General features: G+C 40.5%; 1 long non-coding RNA gene across 1 annotated transcript in view; it reads left to right on the top strand.

Annotated features, from left to right (window-relative positions):
* Window positions 1-1,582: 1,582 nt before the first annotated feature.
* The window catches only part of LOC119428021, a 36,158-nt gene continuing 30,616 nt past the window's right edge, over window positions 1,583-7,124 (top strand). The window contains exon 1 of the long non-coding RNA XR_005187681.1: window positions 1,583-1,603. This is a non-coding gene — a long non-coding RNA (uncharacterized LOC119428021). The remainder of the gene's footprint in view (window positions 1,604-7,124) is intronic.

Below are 7,124 nucleotides of genomic sequence, written 5' to 3'. Positions count from 1 at the left end.
ACATAATGGTACTTCCTCCAGTTATTTAACAAACAATGGTGTACCACAAGGCTCAGTCTTTGGACCCACCCTTTTTACAATCTACATACATAATGAAGGTAAACACATCCCTAATGCATCCATACATTTCTATGCTGATGACACAGTTGTTTATTGTCGAGCTAAAACTGTTGAGGCTTTCTAACTTTTGAAATCTGCATTTAACAACATCCAGACAGATTTGTTCCGTCTCAAACTTGTCCTAAATGCCGACAAAGCCAAAGGCATGCTTTTTTCAAATAAGAAGTTGGTCCCAGCAGTTCTTCCTCTGATTTTATCCTCAAATGGTGTCCCCATTGAGTTTGTTGATTCCTAGAAATATTTGGGTATCTTGGTCGACTCATCTCTCTTTTAAGCTTCACGTGGAAAACTTGGTAAAGAAACTAAAAGTTAAACTGGGTTTCTTTTTCAGAAACAGATCCTGTGTCTAACCCTAAATGCTAGGAAATGCCTTGTATCTGTTTTTCCTTCCCTCCATTGATTCCGGTGACATTATTTACATGAACGCTCCTACAAGAACCCAGCAGTTGTTAAATGCTGTCAATCATGGTGCACTAAGATTCATAACTGGCTGTGATTATCGTACCCACCACTGCACCCTGTAGTCACTGGTTAACTGGACCTCATTAACTTTACGCAGACTCTCTCACTGGTACATTTTCATCTTTAAATCACTTCTTGGTCTGCTGCCTTCGTATATCTCCTCCTACATGTCTCTGCGTGAGTGTAGCTATGGCGTGCGCTCTCAGGACATTATCACCTGCAGTGTTCCCTCAATGAGGACTGAACTAGGCAAAAGGGCCTTCTCCTACTCCACTCCTGTTTCCTGGAATACCTTACAAAAACATTGAAGCTCTCGACCTTGACCTCTCTTAAGTGGCTTCAAGAATCTATTGGACTTCTGGCAGGGACCAATGCAGACATGTTCCTGTTTTTAGTTTTCTACATTCGCCTTGGAATCTAGCTGTTTTTTTACCGTTTTTTAGCCATCCTATTTGTTTAAAAAAACAAAAAAACAATTGTATGACTTTTTAGAACCGTTTATTGTTGTTGCTGTTGTCCATTATTGTCATCATTCTTTGTTGAAATCGGGTCACTTGTGAATGAGTCCTCGAGGCTCAATGGGATTTACCTGTCTAAATAAAGGTTGAATGAATTGCTCAAATAAAAAGGAAATTTAAATGTTTTTTTGATTATATTTGTATGAAATTATATTTGTCCTGCAACCTGCAGAACTCGCTTTATACGCCAATGAAAGGGCCTTGCAACGACTGGCAGTGTTTGAGAGAAATGGTTCTTTATTCAGCCTATTCATTATGAACACTTGGTTTTCGTCTGTAAAAAAATCTGTTAAATTGCTTGCCGTCAAAGTAGGAGGCTTACGGAATCAAAATTGACAAGTTTATTAATTTTTTTGAAGTCTTCTAGGTCAGCAGTGACAGTTTTTTTTTTAAAACTATCTAAACAATATTTTTTCAGGACTCTCTTTTAGATGGTGAGAACTCCATGACCACTGGCACACCCAGTCTGAAGAGACGATCATCTGGAATTCCCTCTCCTCTAGGTAATATTGAACACAAAAAGTTCTTTAAATTTCCTAGGTTTTTTTGGTCACTACTTCTTTTTCTATTCCATTTTTCACCCCTGCCACTTACTTATGGTCAGTTTGTGGAGGCAACGGGTCCAGAAGGGACACGCAGACTAAGAAGGGTTCAAAAGAAAACAGGAAAACCTGGAGTGGACTTTTAGTGATTTGAGTATTTATTAATCGGGTGCAATGGACTTGTAAACAAAGAAGTCAAGGTTCTTTGTCATTTGCATCACATGTACATGAGGTGGAATAAGATTGTGTACACAGGGACCCAGTTACATACAACAATAGCAAAAATATTAAGTGTCAAAAGAAACCTAAAAAAGTTATGTCGGGTCCTCTGGATGGATTCAAAAAACAAAAAAATTGTACAAACGTTTCATATTTCATCTGAAAAACTTCTTCAGTCTGAGGAGCTGCAACAAACTTTGTCTTATAAATAGCACCTTCTCATAGTGGAGCAACCATTTTGTTGACATTCAAAACTAGCTGTTCACATGATCAAGGAGGGCCATCAGCCTAACAATGGATCGTTAGCACTCTGATGGCTGATGCTATTCACAGGGTACTGATTAATGCTAGCAATAACAGCATTCTAAGAGGGGGACAATTGAACACTGAGACCTCCGCCCCTGTTTAATGATGGACGGTTTCTGTTAACAAAGTCTCTCTCAAACTATCGTTCCTCTATAGTTCAAGTTCAAGTATCTTTATTATCCCCGAGGGGCAATTAGTTTCACAGTCAGTAGGCATAAAACATCCATACTACACAAGACATTAAGAGATTAAAATAATAATACGGAAATCATCAGTGCTCAATTAGAAGCCTTATCACTACAAGATGGAGTTTTTCAGTCCGTTTGTTCTACATCTGGACTACAGATGCCTGAAGCAACTTAGGCCTTATTTACACGGACACGGTGGGGGGAAATGTAGGTTTTTTTCGTATGTTAATCGGAGGAAAAGATTTGCGTTGACACGGTCGCATTTTGGGTTTACATGCATCCGGAGGATTCCCCCCCCGCCCTCCCGAATCCGCTGTAGTTACCATGCCAGGTCATTAAATGGCGCTGTGAATTTTGTACCTTCACTTAATGCGCATGCGTGCTGCCTCGGCACGTTGTTTTCCTCTGGGCTAATCAGCTAACAACAACAACAACGTAACAAGTTAAAAGTGGACTTTTGATGAGAGTCGACGGATTTGATGCAAAGCGGGACCGCTTCGTCTAACGGCTCCACACCGGTTGCTGAGTGGACCAGAACCGAGACTGTTGGACTTTACTCCGTGATAATCAGTAGCTGTTTTACAGCAGGTAAATCATATGTTCTTAATAATGTTAGTTTGTGTTTACTTCGGTTCCAAAACAACCAACTGAGTTTTTATTTTTCCTGAAAGAAGCTGTCCTTCCACCAGGCGGACCGGTTCTGAACAAGGCCCAGATGAACTGCAAGAGGACATCGAAGAGAGCCGTTGATGAACTATTTGTTTAAAATTCCCCTGAGTTCTTTTATTCAATCCATTCAAGTTCAGTTGACGTGTTTTAATAGTGTTCGGTTTAATTATCAGTGTTTGTGTGACATACAGTTTGTGGTATTGAATAAATAAAAATTAAACCTGATGTGTTCATTTTCAACTTTAGTGTTCACGCTATATGTTTAGCATCATTTTAAATTTGAATTAAATAATGTCCAGATGGCTTCATTTAGCTCAGAGCTTCATTATATTTCACACTAACATAAATACTGTTATTATTAAACCGTTATTATTTAGCACATTTAGATGTTATATGGGGGCCGAGATGGTGTAGAGGCAGGGCAGCCGGCTTGGGACCCAAAAGTCCCAGGTTCGATCCCCAGTCACTGCACATCACGTGGTGTCTTTGGGCAGCACACCTCATCCCCAAAATGCCTCCCGGGCGCTTTCAATAGCTGCCCACTGCACCACCTGGTGGTGGATGGGTTAAATGCAGAGACTAATTTCGCCATTGTATGGAAACATACAGTGCTGACATTGTGATGACATTATTATTATTATTATTATTATAGTGTAGTGGGACATGTGCGCGTACCTCGTTCTATAAACGGCGACATTAGAACTGGATCAGATTGTCTCTTCCAACACAAATGTCGGCCACAGCACCTGGAATCTGACGTAGATTAAGTACGAGATTAAAAATTTATTCCATCAGTCGTAGTTCAGAAAGCAGTGTGTCCGCCGCCATGTTGATAGAAATATACCGTCTGTCCGCGCGTGCGTGTGCACATGTGGTTTAAAACAAAGCCTCAGCAGGAGATGTTTACATTATCAGCGGGGGGTCAGTGAAAAACCTCAACTCTGGAAGGTGGGTTCAGAAACCTCTGGATTCAAAGAGGGGGGCCACTGGTGTAATGTAAATTATCAACAGAACTGCAGAGAAAAACCTGCGGATGCACTCAAAATACGCGCCGTTTAAACAGCCCCTTAAACTCACCGTGGAGTGTGTGATCCGTATCTTCCAGAATCTGCCTGGCCTTGTTAACTGACCTCACCTTGTGTATGTCAGTGAGGTTCTGTAGGGCTATGCCAGCAGTTTTGTTGCACATCCTGACAATGCCCGAGAGTTTGTTCCTGTTAACATGTCAAAAGTCCAAACCAACAGATGAAGGTGAAAGTTGACTGAATAAAACATGAATAAAACATTCTCATAAAAGTTGAATCAACATTAAAACCACAGAGCTTCCAATAAATACATTCTCTGGTGGGCCTTTTTACAAAGTGAGTTCACGTGGGGTCAAAGGTCAGTTTGTCATAAAGAACAGGTCCTAGATATTTATATTGATGCACCATGAGCAAGCTGAGCTTTCCCAGAACTTTTTTTTTTTACTCATGTTCAAGTGGTCCAAGCACGTACTTAAGCTTTTTATAAATGTTTTTGTGTGTGTGTGTGTGTTGAGTTTAAGTTAATAAACTTCAAACAACCAAACGGAGGTCATTTCCTAACAGGAACAACCGCATGCAACAACCTGACCAGATAAGTTTTTAATGTCCTGTAATAAAGTGAGGAAGTGTGACCTGGTTTTTAAGATGGTTACTTGTCATGGGTAAGCTTTTTGTACTTTAAAAAAATTTGAATCATTGTTTTATTTTAGTGTTTTGTAAATCCTATCTCAATAAAGAACTTCCAGTGCTCTGACTTGAACTAGTCGACTAGTGGTGAACACAAGATATGTTTCTTTAGGCGCTAAGAACCCATTTAAATAAATCATGACTTTTTTTTTTTTTTTCAGAAATGCATCACAAAAAACTAAGAATAGATTATTGAGACAAAAGTTAAGTTTTTTGGGGCGGCTGTGGCTGAGTGGTTAGAGCAGTCCTCCAATGCAAGAGCTGGAGGTTCGAAGCCACCAGCAGTCAAATGGCAATGTGTCCATGGGCAGGACACTGAACCCCTCATTGCCTTGGATGTGTCCCATAGGTGTATGAATGTGATAAGATCTGATTAGTCTCTTTAGATTAATTTGTTCAATTAGCTTTGTAGAGATCTAGTAGAGTGCTGTATGAATGGGTAAATAAAGACAAAAGATTGTAGCGTAAAGCGCTTTGAGTATCTCATTAAGATAGAAAGGCGCTATATGAGTACAGTCCATTTACTATTTACCACATCAACAGCTTCACCGTTAAAGACCAAGGAACTGCAACTGAAGAATTTTTTTTTCTGAAATCAATGACCATCTCCTTTGTCTTAGAAACATTTAGCTTTAAAAAGGAAGACACACCATTCAGTGAAGTCCCCAATCACAGGCCCGGGGTTTGGGTCATTGCTAGGGCTGCAACTAACCATTATTTCAATAGTCGATTCATCGGCCGATTATTTTTTTCGATTAATGGATGTCGGAAAAAAAAATTATAATTTCCACCCCTTTATTCCAAAATTGAACATTTGACTGACATTGCAATTCGCACAAAAAACTGGTTGCTATTTGACTATTCTGTTAGTAAAATATTGAATAATAAAAAAATAAGTTGGTCAAAAAGCTTAAAAAAATAAATGTACACAAATGCATACGAATGTATGCTTTATACTTGCACAGTATGTAGCTACTTTGTAAAATGTGTCCTTCAGGGAAGAGTGTAACCTGGGTTAAAAGTGTGGATTATTGTAACCTGGATTAAAAGTGTGGATCATTGTATTGAAGCCTTCATCTTCAACCATCGACAGAGGCCTCATGTCAGTGACCATCATTTACCATACCACTTTATTTATAAAGCACTTAAAACCACTACAAGGCCAACCAAAGTGCTGTACAGACAAAACAACGGGTAACACACAAAGCAAAATACAAAATGAAGTAAATCAGAATATAGACAAAAAATGATGCTGATAATGACGACAAACCAGTGAGTAGCATAAAGGATCCAGATCATCTTGTGTTGAAAGCTATTGAATAGTAGTGAGTTTTTAAACGGGACTTGAAAACCGAGAGGGAGGGGGCCTGTCTGACAAGCAGAGGTAACTTGTTCCAGATTCTTGGTCCTGCTATAGAGAAGGCCCTGTCACCTCTGCGCTTAAGATGAGTTCCTGGAACTGTGAGGAGCAACTGGTCCGCTGACCTCAGGGAGCGTGGTGGGACATACGGTTGTAGCAAATGAGAGATGGGGGGGGCGACACTGTTCAGTGATTTGTAGATGTACATGAGTATTTTGAACTGGATTCGAAAGTGAACCGGTAACCAGTGCAGTGAGGCCAAAACTGGTGTAATGTGCTCTCTTTTGCCTGTACTGGTTAAAAATCGGGCTGTTGCATTCTGGACCAGTTGTAGTCGTGCAATGGAGGTCTGACTGATACCAAACAGGAGTGAATTGCAGTAATCAAGCCTAGATGTAATGAATGCATGTCTACTGTCTCCAGGTTATTTTTGGACAATATGGGCTTCAGTTTAGACAGCCGCCTCAGTTGGAAGAAGCATGATTTTACAATCATGTTTACATGATTGTTAAGCTTCAGGGAAGGGTCCATTATCACACCCAGATTAGTGACTCTTTGTTTTTCTGACAGGGTTAGAGCGTAATGGTCGATGCAGTGGTTTGTGATCGTGTCGTTGGGGGGGAACTACATGACTTCAGACTTCTTATCATTGAAACTCAAGAAGTTTAAAGCCATCCAGTCCCTGATGTCAGCCAGGCAGTCGAGCAGCAAATGAATAGAGCATGTACCATTGTGTCTTAGGGGGAAGTAAATTTGACAGTCATCGGCATAGAAGTGGAAGGGCATGTTGTGTTTCCGGAAAATAGCACCAAGCGGCAGCAGGCATAAAGAGAATAGGAGGGGACCCAGGATGGACCCCTGTGGAACCCCCCATTTAAGCTCTGCCTCTGCAGAACTAAAATCCTTGATGGAGACACAAAAGGATCTGTCAGCGAGGTAAGATCTGAACCAACTGAGGGCTGATCCTGTGACACCCACCCACTGCTCCAACCTAGCAATGAGGATCTCATGGTCGATGTTGTCAAAGG

This window comes from Nematolebias whitei, chromosome 22 (genome assembly GCF_014905685.2).
Source record: "Nematolebias whitei isolate Nwh7 chromosome 22, NemWhi1, whole genome shotgun sequence".
NCBI lineage: Eukaryota > Metazoa > Chordata > Actinopteri > Cyprinodontiformes > Rivulidae > Nematolebias > Nematolebias whitei.
Note: the sequence above shows the minus strand (reverse complement) of the source record. Positions and strands in the feature narration are given on the sequence as shown.